Genomic DNA, 17,468 nt, shown 5'->3' with positions numbered 1-17,468 from the left:
CTGAAGGAATATATTAAGTTATTGTAGCACGGTGTGGACTGGGGAGGGAACTGTGCTCAACTCACAAGTTTGGCTACGGTGGTGTAAAGTTACAATTCGCGGGAGGAAGAGCCGTCTAGCCATTCCTCTTACCTTCTAGATAAGTCCACCCTGATTCCTGAAGAAGTGTATTTCTCTGATAAAATTGTATCACATCTATAATAATATTTCAACACATCATTTAGCGGTGGGGGGGGGGGGGGGGGGGGGCGGCACACAGATGCGTTAACCCACTAAGAATACACAATTAACTTACTTTACTTAATACACAGATTAGGAAATATTTCCTTGTGTTTCGAATCAGACAAGTGGTTGTAAAGTCAGAACCTCTTATGAATGAGTACCCAGTATTGTATCCCCCTAGGAATACACAATTACCGAGCTTCTCCCGACTGGCTACCTTTCCTGAAAACAATTATCAGCACTTTTGTGGGCTCCCGATAGTTACATGCTTCATGTTATATCCTGGCAGTGCAATTGAAATTGGGCTTTGTATAATGTAAATATATCGTTATTTTTTACTTTATCTCAGAAATAAGAGCCATTTAAAATCTAAACATTATTTTTGAATCACCCTGTACGTATTAGTTATTTTTACTTGATCAGGTCTCCACAATTATTTGAGAGGCCTGCGCCAAGGAACTACTTTTTGTGTCGTATCATATCTCTCCAGTGCTTGCGGTCACTAGCCAGCTCGTCCGCTCCTTCTAGATCTATATCCGTGTTTCCTGAAAACGCAAATATATCTATACATAATATATACATAATATATACATAATGAAGACATAATGTATACATAATGTATACATAATATATAGTTATATCGTAATTATTATGAGCGTTAGCTGACGTTGAACGGTTTTAATGACCAATTAAAACACATAAAATAATAGTAAATAATAATTCCTCTGTTCAGGCGCTCCCACTAAATCGCTCGCCCAAATTTTAGGAAAATTTGTATTAAGCTGAGAAGTCAGTACTGGTGGTATTAAATATCGTTATCACGTTCCCTTATATGTTATAACAGTTGTTTTGGGCACCGTGCCTTTCTGTTGTGGTTTATTTTGGTTTTATTTTGGGTGCAAGCTTACACCAAAAAGTATTAGTTTTTTAATATACATTTTAAAAATCATTTCCATATTTATTTTTTTAGTAGCATATTTCTTATACCATTATTAATTGCCGAAATGTATAATTATTGATTATGCGAGTTAATTTTGTCGAGTTAATTTATATTCTCAAAAAAAAAGTTTTTGTTGTGGGTAGGACTGTAAACGCCACATTCTCCTAGTGCCACTTTCTCTCTAGTACCACTCGGCCAATTTAGCGTGCATTAGAGATGTACGGAGGGCCACTCTTGCAAAATGTCCAGGAAGAAACAAGCGGATCTGACATGAGCCTCCTCCTGAGCCCCGTGAGTAACTTTTAGTTTCATTATCAAATCTGTAACTTATCATTTTGTGCTTTACGCTATACGAGAATCAAACTGAAGGCTGACTACAGCATATATAGATTATGATATAAGATTATGATAAAGATTGACTGACTCTGTAAATACAGATCTCTAGCAACTCCCCTAAACTGAACTCCTCAGTCTTCAGAGAGACGGCGCTCCTCACCCTCTTCAGAGAGACGGCGCTCCTCAACCTCCTCGGAAAGACGGCGCTCCTCAGGCCCCCCAGTGCCCCCAGGCGCCCCTCCTCCCCTAGCTCGTGCCCACACTCACTCCATGATATACGGGGCTGGTGGTGGGGTGCCTACTCCTGGGGGCCGGCGTGCATGGCCTCGCCCCCAGCAGGTGCTGCAACGTAGAGGCAGTATTACTGGAGGTATCCTAAGGGACCCAGGTTAGGGGTCTTTATTTTTATTTGAATCCTCAAAAAAAAATATTGTGATCATATCAAGATGTTAAAAAAGACTTGCTTGATTTGACTTGTTTGTATTACAGTTATTTCCATATTGAAATCTTGTTGTTTTGGGGTCCCCAACTGTTCGTAATAAATTGGAGCAAAATTTCACTCTCACTTTCACTCTCACTTTCTTAATCACAAGTTTCACGTTGTTACCAGGGGAGACGAAGATGATAGAGAAACTAAACGCCCTAACTGACGAAGCGCAAGAGGACGATGATGAGATAGCTGAAATGTACTCCGCTATCAAACGAAGAATATCTGCTCCTGCCGGTCTTACCAAAACGTTGTACAACCTTTATTGTAATCGTAAGTACTACAGCTAATTAGTAATTATTAGTGATTAGTAATAATTAGTATATTTATGTTGAATATTGATACTATTATTGCTACTTCTAGGTCGGAACTAAGTCTGATTTGCGCTAGATAACCCCTCGACAAATCCCTGTCTTGCATCAGGGTTCGTATTGTACGGGATTAATTGGGAAACTGATGTATTCTTCAGAATTTTCAGCTGTCACAATTACAGCTTTAGTCTAGCATTTTAACTGTGATGTTCGGCTTATAGTTGACGTGACAGTGACAGTCGGTAAAGTGAACCGGACAGATGAAGTGCACTTACTGATGCTCAGTTAAAATATTATGTAATACTTACTGTTTGCATTACTGTTAATCATCGTTTGCTGAGTTTTTCGTGCTGAGAATTTTATACGTTCATGACATTGGGTGATATTCGCAAAAAACGTAATTACTCAGTAATAAAACATAAATACGTCGTGATAAAACGTAAATATTTAGGAAGACTACATATTTAACTCGATAGTCAGTATAACTATAAATAACGCAAATAAAGTGTTAAAAAGATTTTGAAGCTTTTTGTTAGTATAGTTTTGTTGTTTTTAAGTCTCATGAGATCTTCATGAAACACAGGTGTGATGAGGACAAAACACAAAACAGTTTGAACTCTGATTTAATTACTAATTAATCAATAAATTACTAATTAGCCTCAAACAAAACAAATATTTCATTCGTCTGGCTGTCTCAAGAGGCTTGTTGCTATAATTTCACCATGAAAAGTATTATTATGGTATTGCTAAAATGTATCATGGTAACAGAGATCATTGATGTATTTTGAAAATGAAAACTTTTCAGTTTGGTAACAAAATTGAATAAAACCATGAATTTAAGCCATCTTAATTTCATCTTTAACCGGTTAAATGGTTAATTAAGCTGCCGCATGAAAATATGTTTTTGACACAATATGAACCCAAGTTATGTTTAACTTCTGGGTACTTTATATTCAAAATAGAGCGAAGATTAGTGCTGAGTTTATTAGTGCTGAGTTTATTAGCGCTGGGTTTATTAGTGCTGGGTTTATTAGTGCTGAGTTTATTAGTGCTGAGTTTATTAGTGCTGAGTTTATTAGCGCTGAGTTTATTAGTGCTGAGTTTATTAGTGCTGAGTTTATTAGTGCTGAGTTTATTAGTGCTGAGTTTATTAGTGCTGAGTTTATTAGCGCTGGGTTTATTAGTGCTGAGTTTATTAGTGCTGAGTTTATTAGTGCTGAGTTTATTAGTGCTGAGTTTATTAGTGCTGAGTTTATTAGTGCTGAGTTTATTAGCGCTGGGTTTATTAGTGCTGGGTTTATTAGTGCTGAGTATATTAGTGCTGAGTTTATTAGCGCTGGGTTTATTAGCGCTGGGTTTATTAGCGCTGAGTTTATTTGGCTTGGCACCCAATCTATATTTAGCTTGGATACAATGAATCTTCTCCAGGCTCATTCGAAAACGTTACATGTCCCCTAACAATAGAATAGAAGCTGGGGCAGCTAGCCCCCTAGCTCCCTAGGAAACGTGGAGTGAACGCGATGACAATGGGGTACATTTTGAAAATAGTTTATTTGCAGCCACAATCTTGTACCGAAAGGATTTAACAATATATGCCACAATCTTGTTCATAACTCATACCCGGGCAGTTTGTTTCACCGTTCGTCTATCAAAATGAATGAATTGACTAATTAAGAAATGAGTGCCCTAATAAAGAGCTAATTAGTGGCTAATTAGGACACTAATTTTCTAATTAGGAGCTTATTAGGGGCTAATTAGGGGTTAATTATAAGACTAGTGTCCTATTTCTCCAAAAGTTCGGGTCAGCAGTCAGGAAACGCCCATTTCTTCACATACACAATGACAATCTGCTCACAGATTGTCATTCTTCCTGTTGAAAGTGGTTGTAACTGCTATCTACCACTGTAATTACGTGTGTAGTGCACATCCAGCAGCTCTTATCTCACTAATTTTAGTAGCTCATCAGATCCACTAGTCAACTAATATCTCCTGAACTACTGATCAGGCTTCAGATCCAAATGTTTCACTAGCAGTCATATTCTTGAAGTAGTATTATAATAACGGACGTATTGACGTTTATGTGTCGATCTGGTATACGTGCTGAACTGATGATCATTCCTCAGATTCAGATGCTTTTTATTTGGCTAATTTTAGTATCTCATCAGATCTACCAGTCAAATAATATCTGCTAAACTGCTGATCAGGCTTCAGATCTAGATGTTTCAGATCAGACCTTAGATCCAAATGTTTTCACTAGCAGTCTTTCAGCTTTACTAGTAGCTCGTTTGTGCCGGTTTGATAATATCATTGCTGCTGTTAATTCTTTGAAACGATGGTTTTAAAATTATGGAAAGTAACTGCTGCTAATGTCTAGTCTTATTCTTGAATAAGCATTATGGAAAGTTACAATCTGTTGCTAATTTCTAGTCTTATTCTTGAATAAGTATTATGGAAAGTAACAATTTGTTGCTAATTTCTAGTCTTATTCTTGAATAAGTATTATGGAAAGTAACAATCTGTTGCTAGTCATATTCTTGAATAAGTATTATGGAAAGTAACAATTTGTTGCTGAAGTCTAGCCATATTCTTGAATAAGTAATTACAGACATATTAACTGTTATATGTATCGATCTGTAATTGAATAGTAATGTTTCTGTTAAGTACTAACCTCAAATTATCAAGAACAAAGCTAAGAAAATATCAATTATAATCGCTACTAACTTTCTATCGTGGTTACCGTATCAAATTTTCCGCTTACTGCGCTTCGCCTGTAATCGAGAAGTCTTATAATATCGTTAAATTGGCTTGGTATTTTTGTTGAAACCAATATTTTATTTGATAATTCTAATACAGCATATTAGTGCCACATGTGCCACATGATAGTGCCGCAAGTGCCGCATGTTATATAACATGATAGTGCCACAAGTGCCGCATGTTAGTACCGCAAGTGCCGCATAAGAGTGCCACAATTACGTTATTATTTGTATTTTCGTTGCAGCGGTATATTGCACATATACTCCGTATTGGTAATTAGTTATGGTTGAAAAGGTCACCGCCTTTAGTTGGACCCTGACAGTGAATGCTTGCAGCAACATGATTAAATTTTGAAGATTTAATATTTGTTAGTATTGGTATAGTGTGTAAAGACTAAAACCTAAGCCATCAAAAGCCCGGCCACTAAGAGCTCTCCACTAGAAAAGCATGTGAAAGTGACTTTTACATTCAATGTATTTTTCGACGCTGATTCCGAAACACTCAGGCTATTATATTTATCACTCATTATGTCCATAATCATATAAGAGATTCGGCGGAATGACAGGCTGAGCGCCGCCCAGTAAACTCCTTATATGACACAGGGTTAAAACGCTTCCCTATTATATAAGGACTAGGAGTCCCAATCTATAAGGAGTTTATATGAGCAAAAAAGTGTTTTAGTCACGTGACAGACTTGACGGCCAGGTAGCGTAGTTGGTTGATCATCGGATTTGTAATCGTAAGATTGCGAGTTCGAATCCAACTGCCTGCCTAGTCGTGGGGTGAGCGTCGTTGACGCTCTGCTAAGGATCCCGAGTGGTCTATGTAGCCCCACGGTTCACTCAGCCGAATGCTCGAGAAATCGGGTGTGAGGGTTAAATGAGGAGCTGTGCTTGATCAACACAGCGAAGCCTCGGGCGAAGAAAGTGTGGCATAGTGCCTTAACCGTTGCTGGCCTTAGGAACGATCCTTCGGCTTCTTGTAAAGCTCTTCCTTGAAAGTGCTGGTTTACATTGTAATGCAGGTAATGCCGAAGTAAAATAACAAAGGTGGTCGACTCATTCGATGGCCTTGTTGCGTCGCAACGAATCCTCATAAGATAAGATAAGATAAGATATATTCGATTATTTAGGGCTCAGGTTGTGTCTAGGATTATGGTCAGCTTCGGGGTTGTGGTTGTGGTTGTGGTTGGGATTAGGGTTTCGGTGAAACCATTTCTTTAGGTTACAAAACGCTAAAAACTCAAGTCACGTGACAGCAAGCGGGCTAGTGAGTTAGTAAAAGCCCACTAAAAGATTAAAGAGACCCTCTTATATAGCTCCATAGAGATGATAATAAGTACAATTTTTGTATAATTCAATCTATTGAATCATTATTAATCAATTTAACCAAACAATAAACTATCTAAGTTATCTGAATTATTTAAATTAACAAATTACAACTTTCAAAGCTTTTACTTATAATAATATAATATATATGTACACTTGATGGTTTATACTTCTCTGGTAGTTTTTAGTTGTATTCTTACATTTCGCGACTCTTCAATTTCCCATGTTGCTTCAAGCTAGCCTGTTATTTACTCGATGACGTAGATATGACGTAGATATGACGTAGATATTACAATCAGATTGACAGACTCCTAGTTATCTGACCACTGATTCGTCCAGATCAGAGCATTCTGATAGTATAAGTAAAACTTAAAATTTACAACTAAATTTAAAACCTGTTTTTATTTAATTCAGACTTTAAACTCAGAACTATAGCAAAACACCTGTTTATAGTTATACTACGTCACGATACTACGTCACGATACTACGTCATGATACTACGTCACGATACTACGTCACGATACTACGTCACGATACTAAGTCACGATACTACGTCATGATACTACGTCACGATACTACGTCACGATACTACATCACGATACTGCGTCACGATACTACTTCACGATACTACATCACGATACTACGTCACGATACTACGTCACGATACTACGTCACGATACTACGTCACGATACTACGTTACGATACTACGTCACGATACTACGTCACGATACTACGTCACGATACTACGTCACGATACTACGTCACGATACTACGTCACGATACTACGTCACGATACTACGTCACGATACTACGTCACGATACTAAGTCACGATAATACGTCACGATAATACGTCACGATACTACGTCACGATACTACGTCACGATAATACGTCACGATAAAACGTCACGATAATACGTCACGATAATACGTCACGATACGCAGTTAGCCTTGTTTATAATAATAAACAAGGCTCATAGTTCAAATAATACTGCCTTGATTACAAGCTGTGTACTGACTCACAATAATATTAATAAGGTGTTGTGGAGTTGTTCAGTTCATTATTTCACCTTGTGCCACATGATAGTGCCGCAAGTGCTGCATGTAAGTGCCGCTTGTTAGTGCTGCAAGTGCCGCATAAGAGTGCCGCAATTACGTTATTGTTTGTATTTTCCCTTGCTGTTCAGTTCATTGTTTCACCTTTAGTAAAGTCAGCTACAGTAATAATATAGGTCAGCTCTAATATTGGTGGGCCATGGCAGTCGGGCTATACAGTATAGTTCTCTATAGTAATCATCTGTAGAAGTCAGCTATAGTACACCACTATACTCAGCTATACTCAGCTATACTAGTATACTCAGCTATACTCAGCTATACTCAGCTATAGTACACCACTATACTCAGCTATACTCAGCTATACTACTACTAGTATACTCAGCTATACCCAGCTATACTCAGCTGTACTAGTATACTCAGCTATACTCAGCTATAGTACACCACTATACTCAGCTATACTCAGCTATACTCAGCTATACTTAGCTATAGTACACCACTATACTCAGCTATACTCAGCTATACTCAGCTATACTCAGCTATACTAGTATACTCAGCTATACTCAGCTATAGTACACCACTATACTCAGCTATACACCACTATACTCAGCTATACTCAGCTATACTCAGCTATAGTACACCACTATACTCAGCTATACTCAGCTATACTCAGCTATAGTACACCACTATACTCAGCTATACTCATCTGCTACAAGTGGTCACAGGTCAGCGCATCAGCTGCTCAGCAGCACTAATTAAGGGTGAACCCTCCCCCTTAAGCTAAACGTGATGACAAAAGAAGCTATCACTAAACACATAATACCAACCCTCTGATGATTATGATCTACGCGCATATCTCCTTTTATGGGCATCACGTGTCTCTACATCTCCTTTCATGGGCATCACCTGAGATAATCTCCTTATGCGGGTATCACGTGACATAATACTATGAGTGAGTAACAAAGCTTGGAATATTATGCTAACTTATAATACTGATGGACATTTGACTGTAATCAGAGGATCTCAAGAGATTCTCTAATCTTACAGACTGTCTACTGTTATGAACGCTGTTGAGGAAAGCTTTACTGTCTTCGTTACAGCTGGAGTCTTGTTAGGTTGTTAGCTTTTTATAAACTGTTATTTCTTTATAGAAGCTCAAATTCAGTCATGTCCAGCTTTTTGTTTAAATTTAGAAACCTGTAATCTGTATAACCACAATAAAATGGCAATGTTAGTTGCATTACGAAACTCGGTCTGGGGTACAAAATCAGACAAAAATTTAAATTCATTCCGGAAGTCTGTTACGTATTGTTACAGTAAATTACGTAATTAATTACATAATTACGCAACATTTGGAAATAAAATATGACTTATTATATGGCTGGCGCTGGTTACAATATTACAAATAAAGGAGAAAGGTATCGTGGCGGAAAATTTTGTGTCACGAATAAGCAAGCTGGGATTGTTGATTTGTTGCGATAAGGCCGGATTTTGTTCTCCAGTAGCGATAATCTTTAGGTATCAGAATTTGGTTTTGCTAGTTGTTAGATTCCACGCCTTTTTTTGTTTTAATTAACATGTTTGAATTTTGAATATATTGCAATATTCGACAAGCTAACTTACAGCTAAGTGCTTATAATCATGCTATTAACTAAAATATCAGTTGGGTCAACTAGAATATCATGATCGAATTTCATTTTGCACCATTTTTTCACAGTGATTTTGGCTTTTGAAGTAATCCTAACCGAATGATAACATACGCATGAGGCGAAATAAAAGCGTAATTTGCTACAGACATTTTTGTAAACATAGTTGACAATATGTTTCAATTTACACCGACACACCAATTACTACTATGACATGGCTATTAAGGCACATTACCTTCCAAATTTGGCTCGAAGTTGTGATAATACCATATCTCAAGGAATCGACAAAATGTTTCAACTTACAACGACGTACCAAGAAATTGAGCTGCTCTGCACCATAGCTTGGCTATTAGGGCACGTTACCATGGCTCTCCCTGCTGTTATTCTGTCTAGCCCTATAACTCACTTATCTTACTGTAAGTAGTTTAATCTCCTAATTGCTATGTCGATCTCTTACCACGAGGGGGTGGAATAAATCAGCATCAGACGTAATATTAACTCTTAAACCCATATCAGCTTTCGAGCTTCTTCCAATTTCATTGATGTCTGGCTCGCCGCATTCGCCTGGTTCAAATACTGATGTCTGGTTCACATGAGTGATTTTTCTTCCAGTCAGTTAAGATGTTTCCTAGGCTAATAATGCTAGACCATCAGAGGCGGACGGCGGTTGTGTCGGACTCAGGGGGCTTGAGGTCGGCCCCACCCCCCAACTTCTGGAGGCTATCCAGTCAGTTTAGATGTTTCTTAGGCTAATAATAGACCATGGTTCTCTGGTAAAATGTCACTGTATCCATTATAGTGTGGTTTAAAAACTTTTAACAAGATTAATCTCCAACAATTACTCCAAATTTCATGGTCCAATTTCTTGTTTGCATATCCAATGAAAGTTATAATAAGTCGCACCAACCCCGGATTTAGGGTTATAGACATGCAGTGATTCCCAAACTTGGCTGAAGTGGTCCTAGGACCATCACAAACTCTTTCCGACCAATTTTAAACCATTCCGATCACTTTCAGGAGATGCTAATTTTCGTTAATTTCCGTTCTGGTGTTTATACTTATAGTGGATCATTTGGACTACTTATCAGATCTTTAAGATGTTCATTTATGTTCTATATTTGATTTGAATGAAGTTATATAATAATAAGTGGTTTTTACTCCCGGACGTTCGAGCAACTGGTTTACTCCCGGACGTTCGAGCAACTGGTTTACGTTTACCAAGTCTGGAAACGCTGGAGCGAGCAGGTCATAATTGCCGATTGAAGACCATACTTTTCAGAGTCTATTTACTTTTCAGGGTTTATTTAGCCAGTTACCTGTATAATTACCTGTATAGTTAAGCAGCGTAATGGATGCTTCCTTAACCGGGAGCTCTATCTTACAGATACTGTTTTCGTATGGTTTCCCTATAGTGTCAGGCGAATATAATTTCGGGCTCTTTTCTTTGCTTTAGTACTTGATGTTTGGTCACAAATTATAATTATAATTTAGAGAAAGAATCTATGATTATAATGCTGAATTATAATTAGAACCAAGGACTTTACAATTTCACATTTTGTCACATCCGCATCAATTGAAACATAAAAGTGAGCTATAATCTCTTACTCTTATAAAGGTCACATCACTTACATACAGACGTGTTATCATATACATACAGACGTGTTATCATACACACACACAGACGTGTTATCATACACACAGACGTGTTATCATACACACAGACGTGTTATCATACACACAGACGTGTTATCATACACACAGACGTGTTACCATACACACACAGACGTGTTATCATACACACACACAGACGTGTTACCATATATACAGACGTGTTATCATATACACACACAGACGTGTTATCATACACACACAGACGTGTTATCATACACACAGACGTGTTATAATACACACAGACGTGTTATCATACACACAGACGTGTTATCATACACACACAGACGTGTTATCATACACACACAGACGTGTTATCATATACACACACAGACGTGTTATCACTTCAGGAAGCTGATACAAGTAATATATTAGTGATATATTAGTAGTCTATTAGTAATATACAGGAAAAATATTAGTAATATACAGGTAATATATTCCCTTTATCACTTCTCCGCCATATATTACAATAATCCTCACTAGTCACTAATATCCTTTCCTACACTTGATGAACTGTCTGCGTTGGGATTCGTTTATTTTCATCTTTCTGAGATCACGAAAATTTTGTTTGTATTAGTCGCTCTTCCGCAGTGGCCTCTTTTGGCTAAAAAGACATATTTGAATAAATAAGATTCTCAACCAATACTAATAAGCCCCTTTGAACAATGAGCGTGACTTAAAGGTTTGATTATAGGATTCACTTATCAAAGGTTCCGCTTCTAAAATCTTGTCTATTACTTGCTCACAATTTGGTGGTCTCTCTTTAGTGCTCGCACGGAACAATATCTGATATAACGCCTAGTAGCGGCAGTAGAGTAGTACAAGCTTACTTATATATTAGGACGAACTGAAACTATCGGACTACGATGTATCTAAGTTAGGGTTCTATTACAAGCTAAGTTATCGCTCCATACTAATTTCAAAGCTCCTGTATAAGTTGTTATAAACTCTTATAAACTCTTATATAAACTCTTATAAACTCTTATAAACTCTTATAAACTCTTATAAACTCTTATAAACTCTTATAAACTCTTATAAACTCTTATAAACTCTTATAAACTATTATAAACTCTTATAAACTCTTATAAACTCTTATAAACTCTTATAAACTCTTATAAACTCTTATAAACTCGTATAAACTCTTATAAACTCTTATAAACTCTTATAAACTCTTATAAACTCTTATATAAACCCTTATAAACTCTATAAACTCTTATAAACTGTTGATGGAAGATCTGGGATAGGTCCAATAACTTAATAATGGACTCATAGATGCAGTATAGTACTTTAATCATTTACTGCTGAACATTTGCCAAAATAAAACTAAGGATTTGCCTCCTCCTTGCGATTATGGCTTTAATACGTGTAATTCATGTAAGATAAGTTCACTTCAGAGCTACCGTAAGAATGACGTATTTACTGAATTTAATATATTTAGTCTACAAGTACAATAAATTAACTCAAATTTTTGACTAAAATTGTTGTAAGCTGCAATTTAAACGTCGGTTAGCTAGAAAGTAGACTTAAATTTTGGTAGAGCATTAATAATTTAGACATTGTAAGATTGCAGTTTGCACGATCCCTGCATTTGTTACAAGCATCACTTTGCCTTCATGTTATTTTGTTGAATCGTAAGATTTTTAACCTATCGCATAAGCTTTAATGTTATTTAAGCGATAGAATATATGTTTTCTTATTATTTTTAACTGGTTTACAACTGGTCTTTAACTGATCTACAACTGGTTTATAACTGGTCTTTAACTGGTCTATGACTGATACATACGTTAATGTGGTACGTAATATAATCTTAATTCAAACTGTCGGCACGATCACTCATCAGAAACACTTCCAACCAATCTTATCAAAACTCTGGACCAATGGAGAGACTGTAATCTCATAATAATAATATCATAATATATATAGTAATTATAAAATAATGATAATACAACATAATCACTGATCAGTGAATTAATAAAGCATTATTCATCATGATCGTCATCATAACACATTATCATATTAATGACCCTCAAGTAATTTGAAATTATGTTCGTCCTGAATAGAGTATCCATCACATTAAGCGTGGAAGGTTTGAGTCACTTGCTAGGTTTGAGTCACGTGCTAGGTTTGAGTCACGTGCTAGGTTTGAGTCACGTGGTAGGTTTGAGTCACGTGCTAAGTTTGAGTCACGTGGTAGAAAGCTTATTAATGATCGGTGGATTATTAGCCACAGCAAAGTGACGCTCACTAAATGTTTCTGTTCATATTCAAGGATCGAGGGCCGTTTATCCATCTTCGTCTGAAGACGATTTACACAAGTATTTTGAAAGCTCCTGCTAATAAAATCCTTTCGTATCACTTATATGTTTTAAATATCCCCCTCCACGTTTATTCATGCTTTTAAAAATACCTTTGCTCTTATCTTCCGTCGACGAAATTGGAAAGTCGAGCTAGAAAAGTACTTTACAAATTGAGAGCTTGCAAAATACTCAGAGCAGCTGGCAGCCACTTTCATTATAGGTCTGATAAAGCAACATAAACTATTGAAAGCCTACTCTTTCAGAGCTATCTAAGTTTCTTTATTTAAGTTTACTGACTTTTAAATAAATTAGGTTTAGAGAGCAATTTACCTCTTCTCTTACATTAATTTCCGGTTATCCAGGTGGTCACTTTCGGTTTTGTTGCCCTCGTTCGATTGAGTAACCATACTTCGTCCTCAATCTTCAGAGCCATTTTCGGAATCTTTGGCAACCCTGTTTGAATTGTTTGGAGATATTCTGTAGCCATCTGATGGGGACCGTACTTCATAATTTTATAATTAATTAATTAGTTGATTGTTCCGAGGATCTATTCACGAGAGAAGCTTGTTTTAACGTTATTTGAACGTAGTATTCGTCATTGATTCCGATTTCCGGTAAAATTATTGGATAGCTTGAAATCCCTCTCTCTTGTAATAAAGGAACTAGGGAAGCCATTAGAAATTAATAATTGTAAAAATCCGTCATTGATGCTGGTGCATCTAACTTCACCTCTATAACATAGTTTACAAGGTGTCAGTCTTTAAGCCATCTTCTGCCTAGCCATCACTCAATTTCGGACTGACTTGTTGTAAATACTTAAATATAATATATACTAGTGTAACCCGGCCTTCGGCCGGGATTTCACTGCCGCAGTTAAAAAGGGTAGGAGCATTTACCCGTTGAGTCAGAACCCGCATTAGGTGAGCAATTCTATTCGGAGTGCCCTCACGTATCCAATGGTATCTTAAACAATAGTAATAGTATCTTAAACAATAATCAATAGAAATTAACCCTTAACACCACACCCGCATATCATATTTGTGAACACGCATAACATTGTCGTATGAAAGTATGAACTCTCTCTCTGCAGTCCAAACAGTGCCCCCTCCCCTAATAAGATTATAGTATAGACAGCGAATCTTACCCGGGTAACTCAATTACACTAATTATGCAGCTACATAATATATATATGCGAGCCCCGTAACTCTTACCGTTCTGCTCAAGCCATTTTATGTAACATTTGTGGTACAAAACCATCAATTAAACCACCTATACCAACGACCGATTTAAAAAACCTTTATCATTTAACTTCGTCAGAGTTTTGTCGGCACTTTACCGAAAAAATCATGAGTCCCGCAACTCTTACCGTTTTCTTGATTAAGCCGCTCGGAAATTACAAACAGACAGACAGAAAACACACATTTTGGGATTATTAGTTAGATATTCGGCCGGGATTTCACTGCCGCAGTTAAAAAGGGTAGGAGTAATTACCTGCTGAGTCAAAACCCGGATTAGGCGAGAAATTCTTTTCGGAGTGCCCTCGCGTATCCAATAGTATCTTAAACAATAATCAATAGAAATTAACCCTTATTACTTTATTAACTCAGCACCGCACATATTTGAAAACATGCATTACATTGTCGTATCCTAACAGCTTAACAGTGCAATATCATTTGTCGCAAATCAGAATAATCAGAAACTATTTGGAAAAACCCAAAAACTGTCTATTGTCGTATGAATTATGAAAGTATGAACTCTCTCTACAGTCCAAACAGACCGTTTGAGCTCTCCCTCCCCTAATAAGTTTATAGTATTACATGACCATGTAATATATACGCCATGTAATATAGAGTATAAACTCTACATAATATTATGCAGAGAGAGAGCTAACCCCGTAACTCTTGCCGTTCTGCTCAAGCCATTTTATGTAACATTTGTGGTACAAAACCATCAATTAAACCACTTACCACCGACAGATTTAAAAAACCTTTACCATTTGGCTTCCTCATAACTATACCGAAAAAACCAGCCCTGTAACTCTTACCGTTTTCTTGATTAAGCCGCTCGGAAATTACGAACAGACAGACAGACAGACAGACAGACAGACAGACAGAAAACACACATTCTGGGATTATTAGGTTAGATATATAACATATTATATTACATATACAACATATTTTATTATATCATATAACAATATAATATACACTCGAGATGCAAATTGCTAAATTGAGTTCACATAAACTGGTTCCAAGCAGTACGCTTGGCACGGCGCGTCTGTAACGCGTGACAAGTGATTCAAGTGTAGCCTAGATTAACCATCTGAATTGAATTAAATAACTTTACAGACATTACCCCCTGTCCACACATGTCTCTTATTAATGTACAGAGATTGGTTTAATTTTCCTTTTGTTTCGTTATAACATTTGTTTACGAATAGTTTACTGGGATTCTTATGCCGTAGGCTCAATTAATTGTGACTTTTCTTTTCTGGAGTCATTGACATTTACACCAGGTTGAAGCATTGACATTTACACCAGCTTGAAGCATCGACATTTACACCAGGTTGAAGCATTGACATTTACACCAGCTTGAAGCATTGACATTTACACCAGCTTGAAGCCGATGAATTAGGAACTTTTCCACTTGATAATTGCCTGGTTGTCATCGCAAATTCTCTATTGACATCTCTGAGATAGAGCTTGATATGTGACGTCATAACTTATAGTGACGTCATAACTTAATATGTGACGTCATAACTTATAGTGACGTCATAACTTAATATGTGACGTCATAACTTATAGTGACATCATAACTTAATATGTGACGTCATAACTTATAGTGACGTCATAACTTAATATGTGACGTCATAACTTATAGTGACATCATAACTTAATATGTGACGTCATAACTTATAGTGACGTCATAACTTGATATGTGACGTCATAACTTATAGTGACGTCATAACTTAATATGTGACGTCATAACTTATAGTGACGTCATAACATCGGTTGATGAGGATTGTATTATTGGTGCTAATCCATGTTGCCATATTTCCACTCAAATTTGAACAAAGAACTCTAAGTTCTGAACTAAGTTTATTCTACATTACCTACAAAAATGGCGTACAATTTACACCCTGTCAAATAGGGCACATACAGCTGGAATTTGACAATAAAAACCCCTAATCTAATGGCTATAGAAACTAGCAATAAGTAATGTTAAGAAGAAATTCTGAAGTAGAAATAAACGAAAAAACACTTACTTGTTTACACGGTCGTCGGTCCTGCACTCTGCAGCGAATCAGCGTTTAAGTACTTTAGGTTCTTTTGCGATAGTCAAAACGCGACAACTAGCGCTGGATGGCGACAACTAGCGCTATCCAGCGCTAGTTGTCGCCATCCAGCGCTAGTTGTCGCTATCCATCGCTGGATAACGCTGGCCAGCGCAAAATATATATGTTCGATAATTGTCGCTATCCAGCGCTAGTTGTCGCCATCCAGCGCTAGTTGTCGCGTTTTGACTATCGCAAAAGAACCGTACTTTAAGCAAATATGGTAACTATGGCAAATATGGTAAAAATGACCCTAAATCTACTCCACTCGAACGGAAATAGATTAGCGATATTGAACTGCTCTCTTCTTTCACTGTCAAAATACTTTTAAACGGAATTTTGTATAACACAATTATTATTATTATTTATAACAGAATTTCTATAACGGGGTTTTCTATACCGGAATTTCTTAAATCGTTTTTATTTAGTTAGTATGTTGTTAATGCAATTGATTTGTAATTGCTTGCGCAATGTGCAACTGTTAGGTGTTATAGTTGTTTTCTATATTTATAGCTTCCACGGTATAAAAAAAAATTCCTTTTTGTTACAACTTTGTAGTCAGGTACCTGGTACATTAATATTACTGTCTACAGTAAAAACTACAGTTAAAACTACAGTAAAAACTACAGTAAAAACTACAGTAAAAACTACAGTAAAAATGGGGCAAGATAAAATTGGTGACCCTCACCGAACCAGTACCACCATCTGCTGGTACCCTCGGTGGTGGCACTCTAGGTGGTACCACGGTTGCTATGTTGGTTTCCATATTTATAACTTCCACGATACCAAAAAAAAAACATTAATTTTCCTCTTTGTTACCTTGACAACTTTGTTAAATCCCTGTAGAGTGTAGACAGCTACACCAGCATTACTGAAGATGTCAAAATGGGGCAAGGTAAAAGCAGTGACCCTTACCAAGCCAGTACCATCTGCTGGTACCCTCGGTGGTGGTACTCTAGGTGGTAACGCGGTGGCCAAGACTTTTGCCACAATGTTCAGTCCCTCCGGAATTACTGCCACCATGAAGCAACTTCAGGAGATGAGTAAGTGTTTTGTTCTTTAGATATTGTAATTATATCTTATATTTTGATTA

General features: G+C 36.9%; 1 protein-coding gene across 1 annotated transcript in view; it reads left to right on the top strand.

Moving 5' to 3' along the window:
• Positions 1 to 17,468, top strand: part of LOC134824626 (thioredoxin domain-containing protein 2-like) — a 98,426-nt gene that overhangs the window by 28,927 nt on the left and 52,031 nt on the right. The gene's annotated exons all lie outside the window — the stretch shown is intronic.

The sequence above is a fragment of the Bolinopsis microptera genome, chromosome 12 (assembly GCF_026151205.1).
Source record: "Bolinopsis microptera isolate Bmic1 chromosome 12, MBARI_Bmic_1.0, whole genome shotgun sequence".
Classification (NCBI taxonomy): Eukaryota; Metazoa; Ctenophora; class Tentaculata; order Lobata; family Bolinopsidae; genus Bolinopsis; species Bolinopsis microptera.
Note: the sequence above shows the minus strand (reverse complement) of the source record. Positions and strands in the feature narration are given on the sequence as shown.